Source organism: Henckelia pumila, chromosome 1, assembly GCF_033568475.1.
Source record: "Henckelia pumila isolate YLH828 chromosome 1, ASM3356847v2, whole genome shotgun sequence".
Taxonomy (NCBI): domain Eukaryota; kingdom Viridiplantae; phylum Streptophyta; class Magnoliopsida; order Lamiales; family Gesneriaceae; genus Henckelia; species Henckelia pumila.
The window spans coordinates 64,093,705-64,108,349 of record NC_133120.1 but is presented as its reverse complement, the minus strand read 5'-3'; the positions used below and the strand labels follow the sequence as shown (position 1 = coordinate 64,108,349).

The following is a 14,645-nucleotide window of genomic DNA, read 5'->3' as shown; positions in this document are numbered from 1 at the left end:
CTTGTCTATGACACCGATCTTATAATAATGTGATATGATATACTATACCTGACTTTATACTAACTATATTGGTATAATTTCACAATATTATATAAAAGGTTGTCTACGTCACTGACCTTATAATAATGTGATATGATATACATAATTATTTAATTATGATTATCATTATATGCATTGCATCATTATCACGAATTTTTATTCAACATATACTCGATTTTTTTCTTTACCCTCAACGGTCACAAACGACTAGTTTTTGGCCTATAAATATGTTCACTCAAACTTATTTTCAATCAAACCAAAATTCACTCTTTCTCTCAAAATATTTTTACTCGATTTTTCGAAGATGGAGATGATGGCATTTATAAGGCTATTTTCATAACGATTATGATCATCATGCTCACGAGTCTTGTACTCACCAACGATTTTCCACCACATACTTTTTATCTATTTGTATACGCACTTGTAATTTTCATTTTTCCATTATTTTGTATTGTCATATTAATGAAAATTAACTAATAAAATGCATTTTTATTTTTCTAGTACCACCATGTCAAACTTGGCAAAGCTTGAATTCGTTGCACTCGATATCACTGGAAAAAATTATATGCCATGGACTCTTGATGTTGAGATGCATCTTGAGTCATTGGGTCTAAGTGATACCATCAAAGAAATAAATATATCAACCTCACAAGATAAAGCAAAGGCAATGATTTTCTTATGCCGACATCTTGATGAAGGGTTGAAATGTGAGTATCTCACAGAAAAAGACCCAATGATTTTATGGAAAGGGTTGAAAGAAAGATTTGAGCATATAAGGGAAGTGATACTCCCGACCGCCCATGATGAATGGAATACGTTGAGATTCCAAGACTTTAAAAAAGTCAGTGATTATAATTATGCGATGTATCGAATAGTCTCGCAATTAAAATTCTGTGGACTTGAAGTCACAGAGATGAAAATGCTTGAGAAAACATTTTCCAATTTTCACGCATCAAATATAACTCTACAGAAACAGTATAGATTGCGTGGTTTTACGAGATATTCTGAACTCATTGCATGTCTTCTTGTGGCGGAAAAGAACAACGAATTATTAATAAGAAATCATCAATCCCGACCCACTGGATCAACGGCATTTCCTGAAGCAAATGTCGTAATGAAAAATGAAAATCAAAATCAAAAGCATAGACCAGATTTTGGTCGTGGACGAGGTCGAGGACGTGGGCGTGGACGTGGACGTGGACGTAAAAACGATCGCGATCGTGGTCGCGGCCGTGGATATAAAAATAATCGAGATAGTTACTTCAATAACTCATCTCAAAAGAACGTCACGAACCAACCACAAAAAAGGCAGCATGAAAATACGAGTGAAAATGAAAATCACTCAAAAAGAACTGAGAGTATTTGTTATAGATGTGGCACTTCAGGACATTGGTCACATATTTGTCGAACCCCTGAGCACCTATGTAAGCTCTATAAAGAATCGACAAAGGGGAAAGGAAAAGAGACCAATTTTGTTGAAAATAGTGACCATTTAATTGGTTCAACTAGTTTCAATGCTGCAGATTTTTTGAATGATTTCGAAAACATTGATTAAAGATTGGTGGAACTAGATTGTAACAAATTTGTATTTTTCATGCATTCTTATATTATAAAGCATGTTATATTTTGCATTTGTATTGCACTTAATTTTTCTTTATTGCATTTTTGTGAAGTTTGATATGAAAAATGCTATGAGCAAACATGGAAATAATATCATGGAAATTTGCATATCGGATAGTGGTACAACGCACACTATTCTGCGAGATGAAAGATATTTCTTGGAAATAAAACCAACAAAAAAAATGGTGAATACAATATCAGGTCCTGTAGACTTGATTGAAGGTTGTGGTAAAGCACAATTTTTGTTACCAAATGGTACAAAATTTTTGATAAATGATGCTTTATATTCACCACAATCGAAAAGAAATTTGTTGAGTTTTAATGACATATATTCTCATGGATATGATACTGAGATGATAACTGATGGAAATCAGAAATATATGTGTCTTACCACATATAAATCAGGAAAGAAATATGTGGTTGAAAAATTATTAATGCTCCCTACTAGATTGCATTATACACATATAAGGCCAATTAAATCAAATATGGTAGTTAATAGTTCTTCAATATTAATCAATTGGCATGATCGATTGGGACATCCTGGTTCAATAATGATGCGAAAAATTATTGAAAATACGCATGGTCATCCATTGAAAGACCAGAAGATCTTTCAGAATAATAAGTTTCAATGTAAATCTTGTTCTCTTGGAAAACTTATTATAAGACCATCGCCAGCTAAAATCCAAACAGAATCACCCATATTTCTTGAACGTATTCAGGGTGATAATTCATCCACCATGTGGACCATTTCGATATTTTATGGTATTGATCAATGCCTCCAGCAGATGGTCACATGTATGCTTATTGTCAACTCGGAATGTGGCATTTGAAAAACTAATGGCTCAAATAATAAAATTGCGGAATCAATTTTCCGATTATACAATCAAGAAAATAAGACTTGATAATGCTGGAGAATTTACTTCCCAAACTTTCAATGACTATTGTATGTCAATTGAAATTACTGTTGAACATCCTGTTGCTCATGTTCATACACAGAATGAATTAGCTGAATCATTGATTAAACGTCTACAACTGATTGCTAGACCAATGATTATGAGAACAAAACTCCCTATTTCTACATGGGGACATGCAATTTTACATGCTGCGGCATTAATTCGCATCAGACCAAGTGCATATCATAAATTCTCCCCATTGCAGCTTGCATTTGGTAAAGAACCAAATATTTTTCATCTGAGAATTTTTGGATGTATGGTGTATGTGCCTATTACACCACCTCAACGATAAAAAATGGGTCCTCAAAGAAAAATCGGTATTTATATCGGTTATGATAGCTCATCAATCATTCGATATCTTGAGCCTCAGACAGGCGATGTGTTTACAGCACGTTTTGCTGATTGTCATTTTAATGAATAAATCTTCCCAATGTTAGGGGGAGAAAAGAAACACATCGAAAAAGAAATCACATGGTATGTACCATCATTGTTACATTTGGATCCGAGGACCAAACAATGTGAGAAAGATGTACAGCAAATTGTGCACTTGCAAAGAATTGCAAATCAAATGCCAGATGCATTTGCAGACACAAAAGGGGTAACAAAATCATATTTACATGTTGTAAATGCCCCTGCTCGAATTGAAATTCCAAAGAAACAAATTGAAGACACTCATGATGTCATAAAACGCTTGAAGCGTGGAAGGCCAATCGGTTCCAAGAATAAAAATCCTCGGAAAAGAAAAGGCATAGAGAAACACGATGATCATAAAATAGAAATTGGTGTTCCAGAAGAAACACCTGATGATGAAAATGTTCTGTCAGAACCACAAACTGACGAGAATCGTGAAATCTCTATCAATTATATTAATACTGGAAAAATATGAAACCGAAGAGATATAGAAGATATTGATGAGATATTTTCTTATAATGTGGCATGTGACATCATAAATGAAAACGAGGATCATGAACCAAAATCCTTTGGTGAATGTAAAACTCTTCATGATTGGGCAAAATGGAAAGATGTCATCCAGGTTGAATTGGATTCGCTAAATAAATGCAATGTTTTTGGACCTATAGTCCTCACACTTGAAGGTGTAAAACCTGTTGGATACAAATGAGTTTTTATTCAAAAGCGAAATGAGAAAAATGAAATAGTAAGATATAAAGCTAGACTTGTTGCACAAGGTTTTTTTCAAAGGCATGGAATTGATTATGAAGAAACGTATTCTCCTGTTATGGATGCAATTATGTTTCGATATTTGATTAGTTTGGCAGTGTCTGAAAATTTGGAAATGTGTCTGATGGATGTTGTTACGGCTTACTTATACGGATCACTTGATAGTGATATATACATGAAAATCCCTGAAGGATTTAAGATTCCTGAGGCACAAAGTTCAAAATTCAGAGAATTTTATTCTGTAAAATTGCAAAAATCATTGTATGGGTTGAAGCAATCCGGCCGAATGTGGTATAACCGGCTAAGTGAGCACTTGATGAAAAAGGGATATGTAAATGATCCAATATGCCCTTGTGTTTTCATCAAGAAAACAACATCCGGATGTGTAACTATTGCTGTATATGTTGATGATTTAAACATCATTGAAATGAATAAAGAAATTCAAGAGGTTATGATGTACTTGAAGGAAGAATTCGAAATGAAGGATCTTGGAAAAACCAAGTACTGACTGGGTTTGCAAATAGAACAAAAAGAATGTGGAATTTTTGTTCACCAGGAAAATTATACAGAAAAGATTCTTAAACGTTTTAATATGGATAAAACAAATCCATTAAGTACTCCAATGGTTGTAAGATCATTAAACATAGAAAAGGATCCATTTCGTCCATGTGAAGATGATGAAGTTATTCTTGGTCTAGAAGTACTATATCTAAGTGCCATTGGTGCCCTTATGTATCTTGCAAATTGCACTAGACCAGATATATCTTTTGCTGTAAATTTATTGGCAAGATTCAGTTCATATCCAACAAAGAGGCACTGGAACGGAATTAAACATATATTTTGTTATCTACGAGGAACGACAGATTTGGGACTTTTGTACTCAAAAGACACCAATCAAAGTATCATTGATTATGCCGATGCTGGATATTTCTCTGATCCACATAAGGCACGTTCCCAAACCGGATATGTATTTACTCGTGGAGGCACCGCAATTTCTTGGCGTTCACAGAAACAAACACTCGTAACAACTTCATCAAATCACGCTGAGATTATTGCGCTACATGAAGCAAGCCTTGAATGTGTTTGGCTAAAATCAATGACACAACATATCCAAACTTCTTGTGGATTATCAGTAGACAAGAAGCCTGTGACGTTGTATGAAGACAATGCTGCATGTATTGCTCAAATGAAAGAAGGATACATCAAAAGTGACAGAACAAAACATATACCCCCAAAGTTTTTTGCCTATACTTAAGAGCTTGAGAAGAATAAAGATATTGATATCTGTTATATTCAATCAAGTGACAACTCATCAGATCTCTTCACAAAGGCACTTCCCACGACGATATTCATAAAGCATATATACAACATTGGGATGCGCAATCTGCGGAATATGTGAAGAATCACTCATGTTAACATGACGGGGAATTTACGTGGCTGCACTCTTTTTCCCTTACTATGGTTTTTATTCCACTGGGTTTTTTCTAGTAAGGTTTTTAACGAGGCAGTATAAAACACGTAATGAAGACAGTCATCATATCACGATCATCATCACAAGGGGGAGTGTTGAAAAATATATTATTATTATTAATATTATGTTGAATATTGAATGTTGAATGTTGAATGTTGAATATTGAGTTGTAAAATGTGAAAAATTAGTGTGTGATGATGTAGATGATGATATATTTATTTTTGGACTAATCTCAAATGTGAATCTATAAATAGGTCTTCATTTGTGATGAAAAATACAATTGAGTTGAGAGAAAAATATTATAAAGTGTAGAGTTTGATATATTTTGAGTTTTGGAGTATTTACTTTTTATCGTAAATTTTTACTTTTTCACAACATATATATATTTATTTATTCAGTATAATTAATTAATATTCGTAATAATCTTCTCAGCAAAAAATTTCTCTTCACTACATTTATTGCGACTCGTAAATTAAAAGTCAAACTCATAAGCTTGTTAGCTAACAATTCTTGCTTAAAAATTTTAATTTTAGGTTTAAAAACTTAAAACTCATTTGTGTTTAGGTTTAAAAATATATTGATTGAGCTACAGTTTTTTTTACAGATTATGAACCACAAATTTTCGGGTCACTCTACACATTAAACGATGAAAATTAACTTAAATTTTTCGACCCTCTTTTATATTTTCGTGTATGATTCTTAATTTATTTTCATAAATTACAATTTTTAATTTATAAATATATTACTAATTTATAAAAAAAAAAATCAAGGGGGCAGCTGCCCCCCTTCCCATAAGTGGAGCCACCCCTAATCATCACTAGTAGAATTTTGACATTTTACTTCAGCACAAATTACTTCGGCAATTATTAATTACGAAGTAATATGTGATAATCAACTTCAATAATAAGCGAAGTAAAAAGGTAGATTTTACTTCGGAATTTACAAAAACACGGGCTTCACTTGACTTTTGGGAAAATTTTACTTCGGCATTTTTTTTTCAATGAAGTAAAAATTGAGAAAATAAATTTTTTAATGATAAGTGGTAAAGTAATTGTTTCTCTTTCTAACCTTTACTTATCTAGCTCTCAACTTACGATGCGTAAAAACAAAGCAACTTAGTCTCCTTCCTTTCAACCCTAGCGCCGCCGATACAACTCCAGCCGTCCACCACCGCCCGGAGCTGCTGCCAACGGAATAATTCGAAAGCCCAACGTATGAATCCTTATCCTTTCTTATCGATTCAGGTTTTAAATGTTTTTGATGATGTTTCTATTTTTTCACATGAATTCAGGTTTTGTTTTGTTTTTGTTTTTACATCAATTCGGATTTTTTTTTTATTTTGGTTTTCCATGTTTTGAAAGATGTTTCTTTTTTTTTTTGTTCCCTCGAAGAAACTAAAAATAAGCTAATGATTCTCACATTAATTCCTCAGTCATTCGAAGAATTAGCATTACTGAAGATTCATGCGCTTGAGGCTGTAGTGACTATTAGGTATGGTCCTCTGCTTGAGGCTGTAGTGATTATTACTGAAGAATTAGCATTCAAGAAAGCAAAACAATTTGAATGTCTTTACATCAATTCGGGTTTCCTTTTTTTAATTTTTTTTTTAAAAAAAATTGTTTCTTTATCTCTAGTTCGCCAAAATTCAAAATGAAATTGCATATATTTAAAATTTTATTAAACCCTTGTTGCACCCCTGAATTGTAAACAGGGGAAAAAAAAGAGGAAAAAAATAAAATGAACCATTCACGTTTCTCTCTTCCCAAAAGACAAAAAATGGAAAGCTGAAATTAATTTTATATTGTGGATTGATGGGAAATTTTGATTATTCGTTCATGTTTTGGACTAAAATCTAAACTTTCATGATATCAATGTTTATGACCATGTTTCTTAATGGTTGAAGTTGCCTTAATATGTGTAATATTCAAATATATTTTTCTAGAGTTGTTGTGACAAACTGTGGCTGTGACTTGTATATAGGTCCACTTCATGGGATTCCATACGGGTTGAAGGATGTAATTGTTGTACCCCATTACAAGAGGACATGAGATTCTAAATCTTTTAAAACTCGAGTTCTTGACATTGAAGCTTGGGTTTATAAAAGGTATGTGAGTATAGCCCACAATATATAAGGTAAGGCAGTCATTCTAACGTATGTGGATGATGAGTGCAGGCTAAAATCTGTTGGCGCTGTTCTTCTTGCAAAGCTTGTGACTGGATCACTAGCATATGATGATATCTGGTTTGGGGGTAGCTGGTTCATCTGCTGGACCAGCTGCCTGCACCTCAGCTGGTAAGTCTTGGCTGGAAATCTGTGTTTTGTGTGCTTTTTTGGCAATGGTAGAATTATTCTGAAAAAACTATGAATTGAAGAGCCCGAAGAAGCCAAGGACTTTATGAACAAACTTTAATGATTTTATCTGTGCCCAAAACTGATTGTCTTTTATGTATATACGAGCATCCTGTTATCTTTCTTATTTGTACACATGTGCTACTGTGCCAAGTCATATTCACTAGTTTATTTATCCAATTTTCTGCTTGTTTTTTGTTTGATTTTTTTGAGCTTTAGTTAATGTTTGAGTCTTTGAGATATGTTGTGTCATCGTGCAGGTATTGAAATATTCAACTCCAGAAGAGAACTGAAGCTAAGGTTAGTTATTTTCAAAATTTCATCCTCCGTTACTATTTTCAAATTTTCAAATTTTATTGTGAGATAATTCAAGTTTGGAAGTTGTACATTTTAATGGTTAAATATGGTTTTATTGTGCGAATTTTTGAAGTAATTTGCAAATTGTTTTTGAAGCAACAGAAGCTAAGAAGAATGTAACATGTAAAAATGGCTTCCTGGTTTTCTCAACTTTTGTGGCTGACTTTGTATTTGTATAACCGTATAAGTATACTTTTGGTGACTTGTGCTCTAACGAGATATAGATACTTCTCATTTAATATCTTGTTTTTTGCTCCTTTTATCATCGTTTTTTTTTTGAATTTGAGTGCCACTAACAATGCGTGAAAAAATACTGTGAATTGAAGTGCCGAAAGAATCCAAGGACTTTATAAACAAACTTTTGTGATTTGATATATGCCCAAAATTGATATTGTCTTTTATGTATACATGAGCATCATGTTATCTTTCTTATTTGTACACATGTGCTACTGTGCCAAGTCATATTCGCTAGTTTATTTATCCAATTTTGCTGCTCTTTTTTTGTTTGAATTTTTTGAGCTTTAGTTAATGTTTGAGATATGGTGTGTCATATTGCAGGTATTGAAATATTTAACTCCAGCAAGAACCGAAGCTAAGGTATATTATTTTTTGAAATTTCAGCCCGCGTTACTATTTTCAAAATTTCAAATTTTATTGTCGGATAATTCAAGTTTGGATGTTGTGCCTTAGAATGGTTAAATATAGTTTTATTGTGCTAATTTTTGAAGTAATTTGCGAAGTTCAGAACATTTTGTTCAAATAAAAACTGTTCTCGTAGGTGCGAACAAATTTCTAATTCACATTGTATTGATACAGATAAGTGTAAATGTAAATGCCATAAGCTTAGTTATTACGATATCGTACGTACGATAATAGGATTAATTTCCAGCTTTTACTTTGCAACCAAAAGTATTTATTCTTGATTTTGAAATTAGTTTTTCTGTATTTGAGCTTGGCTCAGTCATATTTGAATTTAAAATTGTTTTTTTGGAACTATTCCTAGATATTGAAAACTACAGATGATTAGTTTAAACATTTTTGGTCTTTTAACATTAGAACTATGAAACTACAGATCATAGTTTTCCACTCTAGTTAAAGTACATTACACATTTTCCATAGCGCTCAACCTCTTCAATTGAGCAACAACATATATTATATGAGTTAGAAGAGGATTTTATTTCCTTGTATTGGTTCTTGATCCACTGCACTTTAAATCCCACTTCCATCTTTTTTTTCATTAAAAATAGCATTGTTATGCCACTGCCAAATCCACCAACTTCTTGGTGTCTCCCTGCAGCAGCTTGGTTCTCTTTGGATTCACCATTTCCTCCCATTTTTGTTTTCCTTTTGATGATCCTTGTTTTTTGGTGCTTAATTGGTTTGTTTGATGCTTTTGAGTTTGGGAGAGACTAAATGGTGGTGGATATATAGAACACCGAAACCCAGTTCGAAGAGATAGTTGAAAGTGAAAATTTACATTTATTATGATCCATAGTTTTTACATTTCAGTTTGCAACTTTGTCTTTAATTTTTTGCATTTTAGTTTTCAACTATGCCCTGTTGGTTTACCGGTGACATTCCAATATTTTTTTACATTTCAGTTTGCAGGAACCATCAAGAATCAATGTTACAGCCAAGATCAATTTGATCAAGTTAGAAGTGAATGAAGTGAATTTTTCTACTCCTATGTAGGTGCTTAAATATGTCATGCACGTTGGGATAATACTTTCTTTTGTCTATGTGTACACGTTTAGATTTGTGGAAATATGTGTGGATACATGCATAATTTTGAGTTATTTTGGTGGATGTACTTTGGATTTATGTATGTCGTTTTGGGATGAATTTATTAATCTTATTAGTGTATTTTTATGTTTCAAAAATATATTTATGGCATTATTGTATCTAAATTTTAAATTTAGAAAATGTGTTTAGAATAAACGAAGTAAATCATTATATTATACTTCGATATTAATCAAAATACCGAAGTAAAACAAATTTTATTAGTTCAGCAATTTCATTAATAGACGAAGTAGAAGAATTCATTTTACTACGGTAATATAGGAAATTAACGAAGTAAAATATATTATATCACTTCGTCTGTTAACGAAATTGATGAAGTAAAAGCTATTCTATGGCTTCAGTAATTTCATTAATAAGTGAAGTATAAGCATATGTTTGACTTCGTAACTTATGAAATGAGCGAAGTAAAATATATGTTTTTACTTCGGCACCGGTCCAATTCTGCCTCCAAAAAATGACCAAAGACTTCGGTAATTTAAGGTATAAGACTTCGGCGATTCAGCGAAGTAAAAAAGTACCCTATTACTTCACGTGACACTACTTCGGTAATTAAGTTCTACGACTTCGGTTATTAACCGAAGTCTTAGGCAATTTTTCTACTAGTGCATGGACCACATATTTTGATAATGCATGCATGACTATCTCTGGTGCATTAAATGCAACCATTCAAAAAAGACAAAGTACTTCAATAATATTGCATTACAAATTAATTAAACTTTTACATCGATCACATATAGATGATATGTAATTTGAACTTGTACTCACCAGAGAAATATTAATTTAATTGCAATTTGAACATATATTATTTAATAACTTGACCAGCTGGAAAAACAGTACAAATCTAATGTCAACCCTTTACAAGTACTAATAAAAGAAAACAGAAGTAATCAAACTCATCAATGGCAAAACAAGGTTTATGGATGGCTGAAAAATTGGTCGATGCCACAGTTCAAGTTGTGGTGGAGAAGCTGCTTGCTGTTGGTGCGGAAGAGATCGGTCTCGTTCTGGGTTTCGAGAATGAACTGAAAACATTGGAAAAGTCACTGAAAATGATCCAGGCATTCTTGCATGATGCATCGAAGCGGCGTGTCGAAGACGACCGAGCCGTGAAGCAGTGGCTGCAGAATCTGGAGCATGTCGCCTACGAAGTGGACAACTTGCTGGACGAGTTCAATTACGAGATCATTCGTCGTAAGGTTGAGATCCAGAGTCCAATGAAGCGAAAGGTATGGTCCTCCTTGTCCATATTCTTCAATCCTTTGGCTTCTCGTAGCACAATGGGAAGTAAAATAAAGGCTGTGAATACGAAACTGAAAGATATTAACGAAGAAGCCAGAAGCTATGGTCTTCAGAAGAGAGTAGCTGATGCTGCTGCTTCTGCTCCTTTTGTGATGGAAACGAATTCGATTTTTGTTGATCCTATTTTTATTGGAAGAGATGATGTTGCATCCACCATAATTGCTGGCATGATCAAGTCCAGCGATCAAGTGTTGGTCTCGGTGGTTCCCATTGTGGGGATGGGAGGATTGGGAAAGACGACTCTAGCTCGGAATATTTTCAATCATCCAAGTACAGACAAGAATTTTACTACAAGGATTTGGGTCAGTCTATCGAAAAATATTAACAAAGGTTTATTTGTGAAAATCTTGGAATCTTTGTCCAATGAATCTATCCATGCATCACTGTGCGACGAAGCTGTCTTGAGACAACTTCGATCGAAACTGAAAGATGCAAGATATTTGCTCGTACTTGACGATTATCTAAATGAAAACACACAAGAATGGGATAGATTCATGAGTTGTATACTGGGAATCAGCCCAAACAAAGGAAATTTCATAATCGTTACCACACGAAATCACAATGTGGCTTCAATTGTGACTACGCAGACTTTTCATTCTTTACATGGTTTATCGGATGATGAGTGTTGGTCGATAATTAAGGCAAGAGCTTTTCCTAGCCAACAAGTGTCTAAAGATTTTGATACAATTGGTAAGGAAATTGCTCGTAGATGTCAAGGGCTGCCACTAGCCACCAACGTGGCCGGGGGAAGTTTACGAGGGAAGGGAATGGATGGTTGGACATCGTTTCTACATGAAAGTGGGTTTGCAATGTCGAATCCAAATGATGATTTTGTGTTGCAAGTGTTAAAGATTAGCTTTGATCCATTACCTTCTTCATTGCTTAAAAAATGTTTTGCATATTGTTCCATCTTTCGTAAAGGGGAAGAGCTATGGAGAGAACGATTGATTCAACTTTGGATGGCAGAAGGATTTCTTTCTGGAATCGATGATCATATGGAGAGTTTAGGTAACAACGTTTACAACATTTTATTGCAAAACTTTTTCCTACACGAGTCGGTACATGATGAGTATGGCAGAATCATGTATAGCAAGATGCATGATCTTGTTCACGACCTATCGTATTTGGTTGCGAAGGCAGACCCTTTTAGTGTTAATGATGTTAATCCTTGTGTGAGATATCTTGCTGTTGTTGATGAAAAACCCAAGATCAGCAAGGAGCAAGCAATTTATTTGCGAACTTTGTTTGTGAGAGGATGTAAGGGTGAGCTCATGAATCATATTTTCCATGAGTGCAAATTCTTGCGCGTTCTTGATCTACAACAGGCTGATATTGATGAACTGACAAGTTCAATTGACAGATTGATACATTTGAGATTTCTGGATTTGTCTTTCACTAAGATAAAAACTTTACCGAATTCTGTTTGTAAACTTTTCAATCCATAAGGCTCAATGGTTGCTTCTTACGGAGTGAGCTCCCAGATCAGATGAAGTTTTTACTTGGGTTGAGACACCTTGTTTTGGAGTCAGTAATATCGTTCGACCGGATGCCATTTGAAATCGGGAGGCTGACATCTCTTAGAACATTAATCTCGTTCATTGTGGGGGACGAAGAAGGACGTCGAATTGATGAGTTGGGATATTTGAAGAATCTACAGGGAAAACTTGAGATACGCAATCTTGAAAAAGTGAGTGGTAAAGAAGAGGCCTTGAGAGCTTGTTTATCTGAGAAGAAATATATAGAAAGATTGGAGTTTGTGTGGAGTAAACACCCAAGTGGAGGCAACAACAATGATTCTGAAGTTATGGAAGGCCTCCAACCTCATCCAAATTTAAAGGATTTAACCATTAGAAATTTCGGGGGAGATCACTTCCCACCATGGGCCATGAAGATGACAGTCGTCGAACAGGGCATTACTCTCCACAAGCTCGTCAAGATTGTCTTGATAGATTGCAAAAAGTGCCAAGAAATCCCAACACTTGGTCATCTACCACTTCTTAAGATCTTGGAGGTGCAAAAACTTGAAAACTTAAGATCAATAGGTCCATCATTTTACATTTCCCACCAGCACTGCGAAGTTCCATTTCCAGCACTTGAACAATTAACGTTATCGGAAATGGAAAACCTTAGAGAGTGGATTGAAGCACCGAATACGGCGGCAACAGCCTTCCCCAGGCTTGAACACCTGCGTATTAGCGACTGCTGCAATATGACGACAGCTCCGACTCATGATTTTCCTTCTCTTAAAAAATTGGGTATTTTTCGCGTAGACAGCCAAGTTCCATTAGCAAAGATATGTAGTAAACTAAGCTCCCTGACTGAACTGGACATTCAAGGCAATTCAAATCTCACCTCTCTTCCTGAAATGCTTCTCTACAACAACCCAAGTATCCAGAAATTTAAGATATACAACTGTGGGAACTTAACACAACTCGAACTCTCCGGTATCTCCAAGTCTCTTTGCAGATTAGAAATACACAAGTGCTCTAATCTTGCCTCAATTCAAAATCTGAATGGCCTCTCTTTTCTTCGAGAATTGGACATTTCAGAATGCGAGAAGTTGACGGAGTTGCCGGCAGACATGTTAGAGTCATGCACGTCCACGCTCGAGTATTTGGATATTTCAGAATGTCCAAACTTGAGAAGTTTACCCATTGGAATGAACAGCCTTAACAAGCTTAAAGAGTTAAGAATTGGTCCAGTCTCAGAAGAAACTTGGTTGAATGAAACTCTCAAAGGACTACATCAACTCCGAAGTTTATCATTATATGGAAGTCCTAGTTGGGGGTCTCTACCAGATCAGCTGCAGCATCTCACAGCTCTGGATTCTTTACATTTGTATGATTTTGGACTGGAAGATCTCCCCAAATGGTTTTCCGACATGTCGTCTCTCGAATGGTTGACATTTTGTGATTGCAAGAAGCTGAGGCTTGGGGAGGCATTGAATCAGAGCTGCAAGGCCCGATGGCCCGAGATTGCTCATATTCCCAATGTTATTGTGAATTTCAAACAAATTCAGTTTTGTTGATGGAGGTTACTCTGTTGAAACATCATTTGCTCTTCTACTTTTTTTGGCTTTGTAATGAGGATTATGTTTCTTGCAGTCATCTTAAATGTCAATTGTAATATCATTATTATCAATACTTTCATGTGTATTGTAAGTTCAAAATTAGTTATATGTTGTTTCGTATACTGAGAGTTTCTGTTTTTTCATTTGCAATTTGTTGTAAGATATTTTCTAATGTTCCAGTTATCCTATAGATGACCTATAATGGATCCAAAGTTAATTATAGATAACTTTTGGTTAAAAAAAAAATCAAACCATACTTTTACTACAACAGCTAATCTAATTAAGAGCATCTTTTGAGTTATCTTTCCCGTTTATTATATTCCAAATTACTCAAGGTTATACTTATACATAAGTTTCTCATTGTTTTTCTATATTTATACCTATATATGTCTATTTATATTTATTTATATCTTTATATTCTAGATCTATAACTATATAGGTGTGATCTAGGACAATGTTTTCCAACCTTAATTGAAATACCCAAATCGCCCCCAATAACCTATAAAT

General features: G+C 34.3%; 1 long non-coding RNA gene and 1 pseudogene across 2 annotated transcripts; both read left to right on the top strand.

Moving 5' to 3' along the window:
* Positions 1-6,340: 6,340 nt before the first annotated feature.
* Positions 6,341-9,825, top strand: LOC140876018 (uncharacterized). 2 transcript variants are annotated; one of them, XR_012148638.1, is made up of 7 exons: positions 6,341-6,474; positions 6,695-6,753; positions 7,243-7,366; positions 7,436-7,555; positions 7,873-7,912; positions 8,528-8,566; positions 9,571-9,825. It is a non-coding gene; the product is annotated as an uncharacterized lncRNA (long non-coding RNA). The 2 variants fall into 2 exon arrangements; XR_012148637.1 differs by lacking the exon at positions 6,695-6,753.
* Positions 9,826-10,668: 843 nt separating this feature from the next.
* Positions 10,669-14,096, top strand: LOC140863699 (putative disease resistance protein RGA3; annotated as a pseudogene).
* Positions 14,097-14,645: the final 549 nt, after the last annotated feature.